This window comes from Mobula birostris, chromosome 7, assembly GCF_030028105.1.
Source record: "Mobula birostris isolate sMobBir1 chromosome 7, sMobBir1.hap1, whole genome shotgun sequence".
Taxonomy (NCBI): domain Eukaryota; kingdom Metazoa; phylum Chordata; class Chondrichthyes; order Myliobatiformes; family Myliobatidae; genus Mobula; species Mobula birostris.
In genome coordinates, this window is record NC_092376.1 from 51,603,106 (window position 1) to 51,620,788 (window position 17,683).

Sequence of the window (17,683 nt, forward strand, 5' to 3'; positions counted from 1 at the left end):
AATAGTTGCATTTTACAGTTGTGCAGCATCCAGCAAAGGAATCTCCTTTCCTTTCCTGTCCCATATGCTTGTTAAAACCACTCTTGATTCCTTTTGCCCTTATCTACACTAAGGGATAATTGCTAATTAACCTAGTAGCACATCTTTGGGATGTGGTAGGAAGCCGCAGCGTCCAGGAGAATATGCAACCTCCGCATATTTAATACCTGAGGTCAGTCTCAATTCCATTTCCTGGTGCAATGAGGCAGCAACAGTAACTGCTACCATGCTGCCCGTTATACAGTGCTTTCAGAGGTCAAAGAAAATATCATTTAATTATTTTTCAGAATACAATACAATTGAAAAACAATTACGTTTCAAATCTGGAGTTAGCTTCTTTTGAAAATCTTCTACTGAGATGTGCCTTGTTCTCACAGTGTCGCACTGCAGGTTCCCTATCCAACTGTGCAAACCCTGATTCACTGTGGGCAGCACTACGGGAAAACTGACAGCACAAGGCTTGTTCCTCACTATTCCTGCGTCACCAATTGGCACCGAAATCCAGGAACCGTATGCTGTTCTCCTGCAAACCTGCGCCTGGCTTCCATCTGATTGGTTTAAGTTGAACATTCATGAAACAGTGTTAAGTTGCAGTGGAATAATTATCCGTATTGATCAACACACAGTGAGGGAGAATAAAAACAAACACACATTTAATGAGCTAGAGAGCAGGAATTGACAGACTGTAGTGGTCGGCCAGCAAGGGACACTAGGGAAACCAATAAAATTGGTGCCAATATGTAATTCAGTCCTTTTGATTGAAGCCTTGGTACTTTAGTAAATTAATGGTTGTCCTCATTAAAAAAAATCATAATATAATTAAACTAAAATTAAAATTTCAGTAGAAAACATTGGTTGTCCAATATTAACATGTGCAGCAGAGGCTTCTGTGTGTGAAATATCTTTACTTGTGCTCTACCTTGGAGGATAGGCTTCTCTGAGCACTTGAATCCCGATTTTGTGGACACCTTGAACTATAATTTGGTGGGCTCCAATTATCGTGAGCAGCCACTTGTTGGAGAGGAAACACAAGAATTAAAGAGTTCAGGGCCTTTCGGGACTTTTCGGTGCGTTTCAATCATAATGGTCTATTAGGCACTTAGCAAAAGGACATTAGATTTAAGTGGTGCGGCCATTGGGGGAGCAGCCATTGTGTGAGTGGACCGGTGTTAGAGTGGTTAGTATCAGGCTTTGGCTCACAAGCCTTTTCAAGAAGAGGTGCAGTCTCTAGGTAAGTTTCTATCTCCCTTTGTCTACTAGTACATAGCTAGTGTAGTGAAAATAGGTCCAGAGTTAGTGGTATGTGTGAGATGTGGGAATTCTGGCAGACCTCTAGTCTCCCAAATAATTACATCTGCATGAAATGCATACAGATGCAGCTCCTACAAACTATGTTAGGGTACTGGAGCTGCAGATGAATGACCTTCAGCTCATATGGGAAAGAAAAGGTGATAGAAAGGAGACACAGGGAGGTAGTCACGCTAAGTTGCAGGAGAAAGGTAGCTAGGTGATTATCAAGAGAGAGGAAAGGGAATAGGCAGCCAGTGCAGAGCTCCCCTCAATAATAATTATACTGCTTCGGATGCTATTGGAGGGGATGTCCTACCAGAGGAGTCACAGTGGCCAGGTCTCTGGCACTGAGCTTGGCTCTGTGGCTCAGAAGTGAAGAGGGGAGAAGAGGAGTGGAGTAGAGATAGGTGATTCTATAGTTAGAGGAGCAGACAGAATATATGGATATGATAGAGAAATGCAGGTGGCATGTTCTCTCCCAGGTGCCAGGGTCAGGGATGTCTCAAAGTGGGGTCCACAGCACGCTAAAGGGGAAAGGTGAACATCTGGAAATTGTAGTGCATATTGGTGCCGGATACATAGGTAGGAAAAAGGATGAGGTCCAGAAGAGACAATATTGGGAGTTAGATGGAAAGCTGAAAAGCAGGCCTTTCAGGGTAGTAATCTCAGGATTGCTGCCTGTACCACGTGCCAATGAGGGTAAATAAAGGATGATTTGGCAGATGAATATGTGGCTGAGGAATTGATGCAGGGGGCAAGGTTTCAGATTTCTGGATCATTGGGATCTCTCTGGGAAAGGGATGATCTGTACAAAAAGAATGGGTTACACCTGAACTTGAGAGGGACGAATTCTCTTGTGGGTAGGATTGCTAGAGTTTTTGGGGAAGGTTTAGACTTTTTTGACAGGGGGATGTGAACCAGAATGATAGGGCAACGGATGAAGTGGTTTCTGTACAAGTAGATCCAAGATTCAAGATTGTTTAATGTCATTTCCTGTACTCAAATGTAAGGAAAACAAAATAATTCTTACTTTGGATCCAACGCAGTGCAAAAAAAAAGCACAAAATATCAAGAATATAATATTAATAATAATAAAAAAAACAATAACTATAACTATGTAAGATAGCTTCTATACATAGATTGATTGTATGTCCATGAAGGGATGCTAGGCTGTTCATAAGGTGATTGACGGAAATAATAAAGTAGTGGTGGAGGTGTTAATCAGTCTTACTTCTTGGGGCACGTAACTAATTTTGAGTCCTGTGGTTCTGGTGTGTGCTACGTAGCCTCTTCCAGGGTGCGAGTGGAACGAACAATCCATGAGCAGGGTGTGTGGGATCATTCATTATGTTCATGCCCCTTCCTGTACATTCGTCCTTGATGGGCAGTGGACTGGTGCCAGTGATGCGTTGGGCAGTTTGGACTGCCCATTGTAGAGTCTTCCTGTATGCTGCAGTGCAGTTTCCGTACAAAGTAGTGCCGCAGCTTGTTAGGGAGCTCTCTACTGTACATCTGTAAAATGACATGAGTGTGGATTTGCAAAGTCCAGCTGACTTCAGCCTTCTCAGAAGGTAGAGGTATTGGCGAGCTGGACAGAGATACACCTCAAAGAAGAAGTATCCTAAAGGAAGGATGAGGCAACCATGGCTAACAAGGGTAGTTGGGGACAGCATAAAACCAAAATAGAGGGCCTATAATACTGCAAAAATTATTGGGAAGCTAGAAGATTGGGGAACATTTAAAAACCAGCAGAAGGCAACTAAAAATATTAAGGGGAGAAAAGATAAAATATGAAGGTAAGCCGGTGAAAATATAAAGGAGAATACCAAAAGATTTTTAAGAAATATAAAGAGTAACAGCGAGGTGAGAGTATATATCAGACCACTGGAAAGTTAGTCATGGGGAACAAAGATATGGCGGATGATCTTACTAAGTACTTTGTGTCAGTCTTCACTGTGGAAGACAGTAGCAAAATGTCAGAATCTTAAGAGTGTCAGGGGGCAGAAGAGATTGTAGTCATTGTTGCTAAGGAGAAGGTTCTTGGGAAGCTGTTGATGTTTGAGTATATTATTAAGGATGACGTTTCAGGGTGCTTGGAAGGACATGATAAAACAGGCCAAAGCCACATAGTTCCCTTAAGGGGAATTCTTGCTTGGCAAAACTTTTGGGATTCTTTGAGGAAATAACAGGCAGGATAGACAAATGTTAGTGGACATTGTATACTTGGATTTTCAGAAGGGCTTTGACAACGTGCCACACACGAGGCTGCTACACAAGTTAGGAGCCCATGGTGTTTCAGAAAAGATAGCAGTATGGATAGAAGTTTGGCTGACTGGCAGGAGGAAAAGTAGGGAATAAAGGGGGGTTATTCTAGTTGACTGCCCGTCACTAGAGGTGCTCTGCAGGGGTTGGTGTTGAGATTGCTTCTTTTCACATTATACATCAATGATGGAATTGATAGTTTTGTTGCCAAGTTTGTGGACAATACAAAGATAGGTGGAGGATCGTTAGTGTTGAGGAAGCAGGGGGTCTCCAGAAGGACTTGGACAGATTAGGAGAGTGAGCAAAGAAGTGGTAGATGAAATATAGTGTAGGGAAGTGTAAGGTCATGCACTTAGAATGAATAAAGCCATGGACTATTTTCTAAATGGGTAGCAAAGACAGAATAAGGAGAAAATTCAAATATCAGAGGTGCAAGGGGACTTGGGATTCCTTGTGCAGGATTCCCTAAAGGTTAACTTGCAGGTCAAGTCGGTGGTAAGAAACGCAAATGCAATGTTAGCATTCATTTTGAGAGGACTAGAATATAAGATGTAATGCTGAGGCTTTATGATACACTGGAAAGACTACAATTGTAGTATTGTAAGCAGTTTTGGGCCCCTTACCTAAGAATGGATGCCCTGGGATTGGAGATGATCCAGCAGAGGTTCACAAGAATGATTCTGGGAATGGAAGGGTTTATGTACAAGGAGCCGTGATGACTCTGTACTTGTACTCATTGGGGTTTAGAAGAATGAGGGGGGATTTAATTGAACCCTATTGAATATTGAAAGACTTAGATAGTGTAGATATGGACTGTGGGGGGGGGGTCTATGAAGAAAGGGGACATCTACAGAATAGAAGGACATCCCTTTAGAACAGGGATAGGGAGGAATTTCTTTAGTCAGAGTGTGCTGAATCTGTGGAATTCATTGCCACTGATTGCTGTGGAGGCCAAGTTTTTGAGTATATTTACAGCAGAGATTGATAGGTTCTTGATTAGTAACGGTATCAAAGGTCACATGGAGAAGGCACGAGGAAAGGGTTGAAGGGGAAAATAACAGCCATGAATGAATGTTGTAACATACTCGATGGACCGAATGGCCTAATTCTTCTCGTATATCTTATGGTCTAAATATAACTGGCCATCCTGACAACTGCATGGCTGGCTATATTTATATGTATCTCAATGTTCAGCTCACTGACGTTTTTTAATTGAATTGTTTCAGAGATGTGGATATGCAGAAAGCCTGGAAGCAATTTATAAGCACTGACAATGGAATGCATTTGTTTCGAAATTCAGCTGTGCATTATGCAATTTAATTTCAATGAAAATTATTCTCAAGGGGAAATTGTGGGTTAAATATCAATTCCCTGAAATGTCCCATTTTCCTCTGCGGTCCTACGTATACAGTATCAAGTGTGCTGATCACGGGAGGTTCCAGAAAAAAAAGGGCAAACAGTAGCACATCTCCTCAATTTCCATATTTTCCACACTGCTGTCAGCCCTGCAACCCACTGACTAATTCTCCGGTTCAATACATTTACTTTCTCTTCCCCAATACATCAGCTGACAGCACAACCATCTGGCCCGTCGAGCCTTCTCCACCATTCAATAAGATCATGGCTGACCTGGCCATGGACTCTTCTCCATCTACTTGCCTTTTCCCCATAACCCTTAATTCCCCTACTATGCAAAAATCTATCCAACCTTGTCTGAAGTGTATTTACTGAGGTAGCCTCCACTGCTTCATTGGGCAGAGAATTCCACAGATTCACCACTCTCTGGGAAAAGCAGTTTCTCCTCATCTCCATCTTAAATCTACTCCCCTAAACCTTGAAGCTGTGTCCCCTAGTTCTAGTCTCACCTACCAGTGGAAACAACTTTCCTGCCTCTATCTTATCAATCCCTTTCATAATTTTATACGTTTCTATAAGATCAGCACAGGTGCTTAGCCCCTTGCTCCACTCACTTTATGCTCTTGATTGTGAGGCTAAGCACAGCTCCAGTGCCATACACACTTTCGTTAGCCACATCAAAGGTGGTGAGGAGGGAGATTGAAAATCTGCCCGAATGTTACCACAACAACAACCTCTCACTCAAAGTCAGCAAGACCAAGGAGTTTCGGGAGAAGGAAACCAGAGGTCCACGGTCCGTGTCAACAAGGGATCAGAGGTGGAAAGTGTCAGCATCTTTAAATTCGTTTGTGATATCATTTCAGAGAATCTGTCCAGAGTCCAGCATGTAGGTACCATTACAAAGAAAACGTGGCAACACTTCTACTTTCTTAAAAATTTTTGAAGCTTTGGCATGTCATCTAAAACTTTGACTAACTGCTATAGGTGTGTGGTGGAGAGTATACTGACTGGATTCATCACGGCCTGGTGTGGAAACACCATTGCCCTTGAACGGAAAAGCCGACAGAAAGCTTTGGATACAGCCCAGCCCATCATGGGAAAAGCCTTCCAACCACTAAGCACATCTACAAGGAGTGTTGTTGCGGGAAGGCAGCATCCATCATCAAAGACCCTCCACCCCCACTATCAGGAAGGAGGTACAGGAGCCTCAGGACCCACACCACTCGGTTCTGGAACTGTTATTATCCTTCAACCATCAGGCTCTTGAACCAGAGAGGATAACTTCATTCACCCCAATACTGAACTGCTCCCGTAACCTATGGACTCATTTTCACGGACTCTTTATTTCATGTTCTCAATATTTATTGCTTATCTATTATTATTATTTTGTTTTTTTTCTCTTTTTTGTATTTGCACAGTTTGCTGCCTTTGCACATTGGTTGTTTGGTCCGTCTTGTGTATAGTTTTTCATTGATTCTATTGTATTCCTTTGTGTTTACTGTGAATGCCTACAAGAAAATGAATCTTAAGGTAATATATGGTCACACACACACACACACACAGAGGAATTACCTATATTTTAATGCATCTGCAGTGGTGGAGAGGGTGTAAAAAAGGTATTTTACCATGTAAGGAAAATTTATTCAGTGATGCACGTGCCTTGTGCTACTGAACCTCAAAAGCCTGCAGATGATACATTTACTCACACTTTGATCATCACCCCGTTAGTTCACATAAATCTGCACTGTTCAGTCACCATATAGCTTTTGTTCATGTGAAAAGTAAGTTTCACAAATATTGAGAAATATTTCTGAACTTTGGTATACCTGAAAACAGATGAAGGAGGCCTAGATGTAGCAATCAAAGATACAAAGTCTAGTTAAGCTCTTCCCAGCACCGGTCAAAGGAAGACTGCTATACTTTGATTTAATTCATAAATGAAATCAATAATTTGTTATCAAATAATTTATCATTTGAGTTTAAACAATCAGATCACAGAGCATCTCAGCAAAATGTGGCAGACTTTTCACTGAATCTTCAAATGACTAGCTTGTCTTCCACAAAACAGCAGTGGGCAATAGAAAGCAGCCTTGCTATCAACACCTAAAACCAAAAAAATAAATTTTAAGAATTATAGGGGCAGGCCATGCCATGTTTCTCTGCTTTTGGCAGATGACGATGTGACTTTTTTTCAATGTGAGCAAAATCTGGAAAAGTTAAAATTTAAGGATCTGTCACTTCATTTATTTTGGCAAAAACACACATTCTAGAGGAAGGAGAAAATCATTAGATAAGGCTATAAAGTAATTTGAAATAAATATTTCTGAAACTAGACAATGGAAATTATAACATAAAAATTTCTTCCATCAGAAATGATCTGTGATTTGAAAATAAAGATAATGTCCTAAAGCCAAAAAAAACACTGCAGATACTAGATATCTGAAATAGAATGGACAGTGCTGAGAACATTGAAGTCTGGTAGCAACCTTGCAGGGAACAATGTAGGTAATGTTTCAGGTCAATGACCTTTCAATAGTAACGTCCTTGTCAATTTCCTGGTTAGCTGAATATATGACCAAGGGAGCATTACTGTGCCATCAAATGTCATTCAACCTGATAGACGTTTCTTGCAGTCTCTTAAAGTAATGTTGGGTCTAATTTCAAAATTAGTTCCATTACATATTTATTTAAACAAAATGTTGCTATGTGTATATGCCACCCTTGTATTTCTGGAGCATGTGTGAAAATGACAAGCATTTGGAACAAGGATATAATCACACTCACAACAGTTAATAATTTTCCAAGCAGTAAATCTGTAGTGATGCTACTTGAAATGTGCAGGGATCCTTTGGAGACTAAATGCTGCAATTATGTAATATTTTGAAAGAATTTTCATTGCAGTACATATTAATATGTTTCGAAAATTCTGATACTAATTTCCTCTATTTGCAGATATTATCAATTCTACAATATCAATCTATTGAAAAGTCTAATTATTTCCTTCAGTCTCTCTAGAATCTGGCTCTCAGTTCTATGTAATGGTGGCTATAGGGAGTTGAATGAAAGCACAATTTATTCTCGAGCAGTCTGCTGCAGTTGGTAAAATTGGGCCGAAGCACATCCTGTGAGTTAAAGTGGTTTGAATTGTGAGATGATCATGTATTAAATGAGACTGATGACCTGCATCATTTGGGCTAAATTGCAACCAGTCAGAAGACTCTGAAACAAATATTGAGGATCAGATTGGAAACAGTAAATGGTAGAATGTTTAAAGTATAATTCTTCCCTGCACTCATGACTGCACAGCTCAGGAGAAACCATCAAACACATTTGATTTTCTGGAAATCTTTCAGCTTTTGATGTTCACAGTGTCATTGAGTGGAACAACAAGGCCCTTGGGACCATTAGGTCCTCTCTGACCAGCAACCAGCCATTTACCCATTAATACTACACAATTCTACATTCTCATCAACTGCCCCAGACATTCTACTACTCACCTAAACACTAGAGACAATTTACTTTGGCCAAATAACCTACTATTATGGAGGGAGGAGAAGATGGCGCGATGCAGCTTGCGCGGCCTCTCCGGTGATGAATATCTGTAATCTGTCAAGTAGGATGCCTTGCACAATTCTGATTTGATGGAGACGGACGTGAGAAGCACAGAGGAATGCCTGGAGAAACTTCTGAAATGCCTTTTCCGCTGCCACCACTACTGTGTGATCCAGAATCTCCGGAGGGGAAGGCCCCGAACCTTCAGCTTTGCCTGTTGCTTGGCGGCCAGGGCCGGGGTCGAAGCGCTCGGCAGAGATGGTGCTCGGTGCTCGGTGTCGGAGGGCTGGTCGGAGGCTCGAAGTTTTCCAACGGACTCAGAGTTGGCTGTGGTTGAGTGCTTCCAGGGTGCTGCATCGGCAAGTTTGTGGCACTGGAAGCTCATGGCAGGGAGTTTCTTCCTTCTACTGTCTGCGTGAGATGTTGGGTTATCAGGACTTTGAGACTTTTTTTACCGTGCCCATGGTCTGCTCTTATCAAATTATGGTATTGCTTTGCACTGTTGCAACTATATGTTATAATACTGTGGTTTTTGTCAGTTTTAGTCTTGGTCTGTCTTGTGTTTCTGTGATATCATACCGGAGGAACATTGTATCATTTCTTAATGCATGCATTTCTAAATGACAATAAACGAGGACTGAGTGTCCTTATAATCTAAATCTAAATCTAAGATCTAAGTCTACTAACATACTCACTTTTGGATTACTTAGGGAAATAGGAGCGCAACGAGGAAATACAGATGGTCACAGGGAGAATATACAAATTCTGCACAGACAGCATCTGAGGTCAAACTTGAAGCCAGGTCTCTGGCATTACTAACTGTACCACTGCACCATGGTGGCGCCTAGTTCTATGATACAATGTATTATAGCCAGATGTTTGAATAATTACTTACCTAGCGGTTACACACTGACAGTTGGTTTTCTGAGCAGTTTTCCTTTTTTCAATAAATGTTTTTGTTTCCTTATTTGACCAGAAATCTGTTGAACTGCTTTGGAAGGGATCTATTCTGGCTGACTACCATGACAAGTTGTCACAATCACGGATTCGGCAGTGCATCAGATTTCGGCAATTGCGCTTGTGAATATGCACATGTCAGGTAATTATAATTTCATTGTGATCGTATTTAACTCCATTCATTCCTTCGTAGTATTTGTTGAGACTTGGACACAGCCACTCTTTGTTATCTGCATTCCGCCTTCCCTGAGAAATTGGACTGCTGAGTAAACTGAATCTGAAGACTAGTGATATTTGTTCTTTTCTTAGTTGTTCTTTTCAGCCACAGTGTAGGCTTCATTTTCCATTTGAGAGTTTTAGTTAACGGCCCTGCTTGGCCTAGTGTTTATTGTTTTCTTTCCCCTTTAACACTGTTCGCATTAAAGTTGGTGAACCATTGACCTGCTTCAATGTCTCTCACTCTGCACTCGGGCCATATCTGACACAAGTAGGTTTCCACAGAGAATGGTGTTGGGACTGCTTCTGTTAGCACTATATATTAATGATCTGGATAACAGAATTGATGGTTTTGTGGCCAAGCTTGTGGATGACACAAAAGTACGTGGAGGCACAGTTAGTGTTCAGGAAGCAGGGAATCTGCAGAGGGACTTGGAGGGATGAGGAGAATGGACACAGAATTGGTCAATGGGATACAAAGCAGACAAACTTATGGTCATGTACTTTGGTAGAAGGAATAAAGGTGTTGACTATTTTCTAACTGGGGAGCAAATTCAGAAATTGGAAGTGGAAAGGAACTTGGGAACCTTGGTGCAGGATTCCCCAAAGCTTAACTTGCAGGTTGAATTAGTAGTAAGGAAGGAAAATGCAACGTTAGCATTCATTTCGAGAGGGCTAGAATATAAAGCGAGGATGTAATATTCTGAGACTTTTTAAAGCATTAGTTAGACCACATTTGGAGGATCATGAGCAGTTTTGGTCCCCATATCTAAGGAGGGATGAGTTGGCAGTGAAGTGGGCTCAGAGGTGGTTTACAAGAATGTTCTCGGAAATGAAAAGGTTGATATATGATGGCTCTGGGTCTGTACTCACTGGAGTTTAGAAGAATGACAGGGGATCTCATTGAAACCTTTTGAATATTTGAAGAATAGGATAAAGTGGACATGGAGAGGACATTTCCAGTCGTAGGAGAGTCTAGAACCAGGGAGTACAGCCTCAAAATAGAAGGAAGTCTCTTTAGAACAGAGATGAGGGGGACTTTTACCTTAACCTGAGGATGGTGAACCTGTGGAATTCATTGTCAAGTGTATCAAGTGTTATAGACCGAAGGCATGAGAATGGGGTTGAGAGGGATAATGAATCATCAGTGATCAAATGGTGGAGCAGACAATGGGCTGAATGGCCTAATTCTGCTCCTATGTTTTATTCTTCATCACCTTTGAGTTCTTTGGTTATTCAGTTTAACTTTCTACCATTTCAAACACTACCAGTTGGATGGAACTATAAGCGATGTAAAATAACAAAAGAATGAAAAACTGCAGTTTTGAAAAATGTTGCGTCTAAATAAATGATATTGAGTTGTTTGAAATACTGTCCTTGCAACAGCGCATTTGGACGGATTCAGTTCAAATTGTTACTACTTTGTTTTCTGGATGTGCATTCATTAATATGCATATGTGGCCAAGAATTCTGTGCAAATGTAAATTGGGTGGAAATGAGACTGCAATATATGCCAATGATAGATGTGGTTCAATAAATGGAGAGATTCAACGCTGAGTTTCACAGAATCTGTTGCCAAATCACATTTCTTGCAGCTGTGCCACTAAGAGAGGGGAACCAGCTGGACCACAACACAGCTCAGTGATTCAGATCTTGCTTATATTGTGGGAGAAGGATTGAAAACTAAAGACAAATGTACTTTATATTGCAAGTAACACTGTAGAGTCAGAGAAATCTCAAAACACTGTAGCTGGTATTGTTGGAAGATAAAGAATGGTTTGTGAACTAAACATTATTTTATATTGTTCTACCTAATAAGTACATAAAAATGCAAAAAAGGTATTTTTTTTGTCTCAAGTGGTAAATAACCATTTGTTCCTCAGAGCTGGCTGCTATTCGGAATAAAGGAAAATGAAGTCTGCAAGTCAGGATAACACTATTAAGTCCAGCCACTTTTTCCTTCCGTAAGTCAACCCCATCTACTGACACAAACAAGAGGAATTCTGCAGATGCTGGAAATTCAAGCAACACACATCAAAGTTGCTGGTGAACGCAGCAGGCCAGGCAGCATCTCGGCCTGAAATGTCGTCTGTACCTCTTCCTAGAGATGCTGCCTGGCCTGCTGCGTTCACCAGCAACTTTGATGTGTGTTGCTCCCATCTATTGTCTCTCCATAATCCTAATTAACATTTCTTTCCAGAAACCCATCTAATTGTATGTTTCCATTTATTTTTTTAAATTAATGGACATTTTTAATGACCTACTCCTCTGCAATATACGTCCCTTATACAAATCAATATCATTTGTAGCTGTGAGATGTTGTAGTAAGCTGGAGGCCATTTGCACTACCATACAGTATATATGTATTATTTTGTAGTAAACTCATTCCCCTGATATTTTCTTTTTCAACTACAGTACTGTATTTTTCACACACATTAACGTATAATGCAGAAAATGTATTAATAGCACTCAAAGTAAACAGAATATTCTATGTACTTTTTCTTTTGTTCTTGTGATAATAATAATTAACTATTTGTAATGATTATCACAAAGCATACTGTAGCTGGTTCACTGATGGCTTTCAAGAGAGGAAATCGGTTGTCTTTACCTGTGGCATAAATATGACACCATATCCATTGGCATGATTGTCTTTCCAGTGGTCTAGCAAACTATTGATTTTGAGCGCTATATGAGATGCATAAAAACCATTTGACTTGCTGGCCTCTAAATCCCAAAATGTGAATGAATAATAACGAACTCTTAATGTTATGTACCCTCATTACTAATTCATGGACTAAGTTTTCATGAATGATCTTAATCACATTTAGTAAATTTGGAAATCATTATTCAATCATCATAAACACTCTGGAAAAAAATCACATATTCTTTTCTGTGATCTTTGTGCTTTTTTATCTGTATTGCTTGTCTCCAGTGATCTTGACAAGTTGGATATGAAGAAACGTTTCCTCTTTAAGGAGAATTTAGAACTGGGGCTCAGTTCATTTAAGAGAGATATGAAATGTAATATTTTCCTCTTAGAAGATCATGACTCTTCTTCGAAGGAAGGTAGGAGCAGAATATTTGAATATTGTTAGTGCAGAGGGAGATATTTATAAAAAAGGGTGAATGATTACTGTAGGTTGATGTGAATGCAATGCATATAAGACTGGCTGCATTCATAAATAATCATTGTTGTTCTGTGCCTGGGACATGCTAAGGATGAGGAAATGAATCTTATTTAAATGCTGCAGTAAGAACATATGGTTATAAGACTGCAGGCTATTTTAAGGTAGTCTCAAAAGGTATTTTAAGACTACCTTTGTAAAGACCGGATTTAAAAAAAATCTTCATTTGTTTATTCTTTAAATAGGAGGAAGAATGAAGGAATTTTAAAGCTTTAATCCTCTTTAAATCCACCCACAATCAAGCAATCAACATGTCTGACTGTCAATTTCTGACATGATTAAACTAGTCTCGATCTAAAAGTTTATTAGGTGACTAATAAGCAAATGTGGACATGTATTATAGATTTCACAAACTTCCATCAGATAATCTTCAAACTTAATACCTTCTTATTTAGTCAACTCATACAAAATAAGAATGCAACATTCATTAGGCCCTTTATTCTGTGACAATTAAGATTTCTTTAGCACAATTCCAAATTTTAAATAAATTTCCTTAGTACTCCACTTAGTGTCAGTGTAGTTACTGACACTCCATCCAGACTTTGCTCTCTGACAAACAGTAGCTGCATTATAGCCGTACTTGGAATTAGAATTGGAATCGCATGTTCTTATATATTGTTCATACAGATGCAAGCCATTTGGTGTACAATGAAAAACAATTTTAGAGTTCAGAGTAAGAGTGTAACAGCTACAGAGAAAGTACAGTGCAGGTAGAAAATAAGGTCAAAATTATAATGTTGATTGTGAGGTCAAGAATCGTACTAGGGAGCCATTGAACAGTCAACTGTAAGGTAGAAGCTGTTATTAGACTGATTTCAGACATTTTGTATCTTCTATACAAAGGAAGAGGGGATAGGAAGAAACATACACAAAATCCTGAAGGAACTCAGCCAGTCCATGATCTTACCTCTCCCTCTCTCTGTATTCTCCACCATAACTCTCCATGTTATATGAGCTCCTTCAGTTCTGGTCACTTGACTTTAGCTGTTAAGGCACTAGTTGCTAACGTTAATGTGAGCTGATGATGTGTATCATTCTGAAATTCAATTTGATGTATAGTCTAAGCTGGATTAAATAAAAGGAAGGAGTAGGGCTGTAAAGAGGTTGCAATTTGTTCTGTTTTAGGAACTGAATCTTAGAAGTTAAGTTAAATAGTGCATCACTAGTTTAGTTCTACCCAGCCATCACTCAATGTCAATGCTAAACGATAAGAGGAGTAAAACTAAACCTAGGAGTCAACTCTACTGTTAGAAAAACCACTTGGACTCCATTCTCTGCCTCTTTATAATGTTTTTACAGCTTAGAAGTGAGGTCTAGGAATCGAGCCCTGGTCAACCGTGCTGTATCTGAATTGTAGCAGTATCGAATGTTGTAATCTGCTTCTGAAATTCATTCTTGGACTTCAATATAATGAAGTTCAAAGGCAGAGTGGAACACTTTAAGCACAGCTGTTCTGGAGATTAATTTCTATGCCACTTATATCTCTGCTCTATATTTGAAATTTAATAAGGAAACTATGACTACAAGATAATCTAAGGGTACTGCTGAAGGAAATTAAGCAACAGAAAGGTACCCTGAATAACACACACAAAATGCTGGAGGAACTGAGCATGTCAGACAGCATCCATGGAAAGGAATAAACAGTCAATGTTTCAGGCCTAGAGCCTTCGTCGGGACTGGAAAGGAAAGGGGAAGAAGGTGGGAGGAGGGGATGGAGTAGAAGCCTGAAGGTGATAGAGGAAGCCAGGTGGGTGGGGGAGGGGGGATGAAGTGAGAAGCTGGGAGGTGATGAGTGGAAAAGGTAAAGAGCTGAAGAAGAAGGAATTTGATAGAAGAGAGTGGACCATGGGTAAAAGGGAAGAAGGAACACCGGGTGATAGGCATGTGAGAAGAGAAGAGTTAAGAGGGGAACCAGAGTAGGGAATGGAAGAAGAGGGATGGGGGAGGAGAAAAATTACTGGATGTTAGAGAAATCGATGTTCATGCCATCAGGTTGGAGGCTACCCAGGCAGAATATGAGGTGTTGCTTATCCACGTCAGAGTAGCCTCACCATAGCAGCAGAGGAGGCGATGGACTGCCATGTTGGAATGAGAGCGGGGACTGAAATTAAAATGGTTGACAACCGAGAAATGCTTCATCACAGATGCAGCCAAGGTGCCCGGCAAAGCTTTCCCCCAATCTACGTCAGGTCTCATGAATGTAGAAGTAGCTGCTACTTGAATTCACTCCTGTGATATGGGCCGTGTTTTGAAGAACCAGATAAAAGTGAGGTCATCCTCTTTCCATACGACGACTGATTATTATTTGGATGTTGATAGATTTGGAAAGAGAGAGTGTAATAAACCCTTGGTGTCCTTGAGTACTAATCTATGTACAGAAGCATGCAGGCGCAGCAGATGGGTACAATATATGTACTGTGGTATATTGACCTTCATGGTGAAAGGATTTGAGGAAAAGAGGAGGGAGGTGCCCATACTGCAGTTTGGCAAGACCATGCTGAATTGATACCTTGATGATCATGTGCAGTTATTCTCCTTATATGGGGAAGGGTGTTCTTGCTCAGGTTTGCCAGATTGATTTCTGGGATGGCAGGACTGATGTGTGAAGAGAGATTGGGGTGATTGTGCTTATATTCACCAGAGTTTAGAAGAATAAGGGGAGTACTGCATTGAAACTTGTAAGATCCTGACAGGACTGGACAGAACAGATGCAGAAAGAATGAACCCAATGGTGAGAAGTATGGCACATATCAGGCATTTAGGACTGAGATGAGGAGAAATTTCTTCATTCAGAGGATGGAGAATCTGTGAACTCTACTGCTGAAGGCAGTTGAGGGCAAAGCTTTAAATGTATTGAAGGGAGACTTACATATAGTTCTTATGGCTAACAATAGCAAGGGATATGGGGAAATACAGGAAATATAAGCCTGTTAATTTGACCTCAGAGGTTTTTTAAGATTTGAGAGTCCATTATTAAGGATGAAATTTAAGAGTTTTTTTTTTAGAGATATGATAAAATGGAATGAAGTCAGTAAAGAATCATTAAGGGGTTTCTTGCCTGACAGAAGTGAGTTAGACAAAAAAGAGTTGATGTCATTTGCATGGATTTTTGACAAGGTGTCACACACTATACTGTTAAAGAATATAAGGCCTGTTGTGTTAGAGAAAAGGTACTTGCATAGATGGCTGGGTGACTGGAAGGACTCAGAAAGTGGAACTAAGGAAGTCCTTTTCAGGATGGCTGCTGGTAACTGGTGGAGTTCTGTAGGGGTCAGTGTGGAACTACAACTTTTCGCTATGCATTAATTCACTGAATGAACTGGTGGCATTGTCTGAAGTTTGCGCATGATACCAAGATAGGTGAGGGAACAGATAGCATCAATGGAAGGACTCTGACAGGTTGGGGGAATGGGAAAAGAAGTGGCAGAGGTGTGGGGATATGTTATGTAGGAAGAATAAAGATGCAGACTATTTTCTAAATGAGGAACTGGATCTAGTAGTACAGTCATGTGTCAGCAGCGTGAATAGAAGTGGGCTGAGCACACCACCCTGGGGTGTTGGTGCTCAGGGTGTTGGAGCTGCAGATGTTTCTGCCAACACAAACTGACCGTGGCCTTTCTGACAAGAAGTTCAAGATCCAGTTACAGAGAGGGGTGTTGAGACCCAATGAGGACAGTTCTTCTGAGTGATGATCGTATTAAATGTTAATAAACAGCATCCAGATATATGAGGCACTATTTTACAGGTGGAACAGGACAGAGTCGACCCTGGCTGGGGTTTTCCACATATCAGTTGTGGTCAGACAGAATACCTGTTCCTTGGGAGAGGTGGAGAGGGGGGCTTCATTGCCAACACATCGTTCCGCGCATCGAAAGACAGTCAGCCTATCATGAAGAGAGGCATCATCATCACTGACACGCTGGGTGAATTTACAGTCCGTTATGGTCTGAATGCCCTGCCACATAAGCCTCTTGTCTCTGGTGTCACAGAAATGGCTGTACAGTATATTCTCTGAATAATCCCATTTTGCCTTCCTGATGGTGCAAGAAAAGCAGCTCTTGCTGACCTGAGAGCTGTCTTACCCCCTGATATGAGGGCAGAATCCCGATGTGTCAGCAGCACCAGACTTCTGCTGTCAACAATGGCTTCTGATTTGCCTTCACAGAGATACTGAATGTTTAATAATGGTGACACCCTCATTGCACTTCTCTCTACACCAGAGATAGATTTCGCATATTCATCAATGTTAATGGTATGGTCATAGGAAGCTACCTCCCTGAACATGTTCCAGTCTGTGTTTTCAAAATATTCCTGCAAGGTTGAAGTTGCTCCTTCTGGTCAGGTCTTGATCTTGTTTGAACTGGTTTGACTTGTTTGATCAGTGGTCTGTCAGGAATTATGGCACAGACAAGTGCAGGAGGCGAGACAGAAGCCGAATGGTCAGTTCACGGAGTTTTAATAAGAACTTTACAGAGCAAAAGGAAAATAATAAATGCGAGGCCAACATGGCCACTAACTAAAACTCACAAACTAAAATCTAACACAGTCACTGTGGCATGGAAGTGGTAACGTAATGCTAAATTAATACTAAATTTTGTGTGTTGCTGGAATTTCTAGTATCTGCAGATTTTCTCTTGTTTGTGACTAAATTAATACCACTTCCTTACAGCGCAAGTCTAAATTGTAACCTTCTTTCCTGGAACATAGATTAAGGTAAACAGGGAGCGTTACTGTTGCTGTGCTTTGGCCACGATTCACCAAGACGGAAATGAAAGGAGGGAAGTTAAGTAAAAGCAACAGGAAACACTAATTGGTTTGAATGTGCA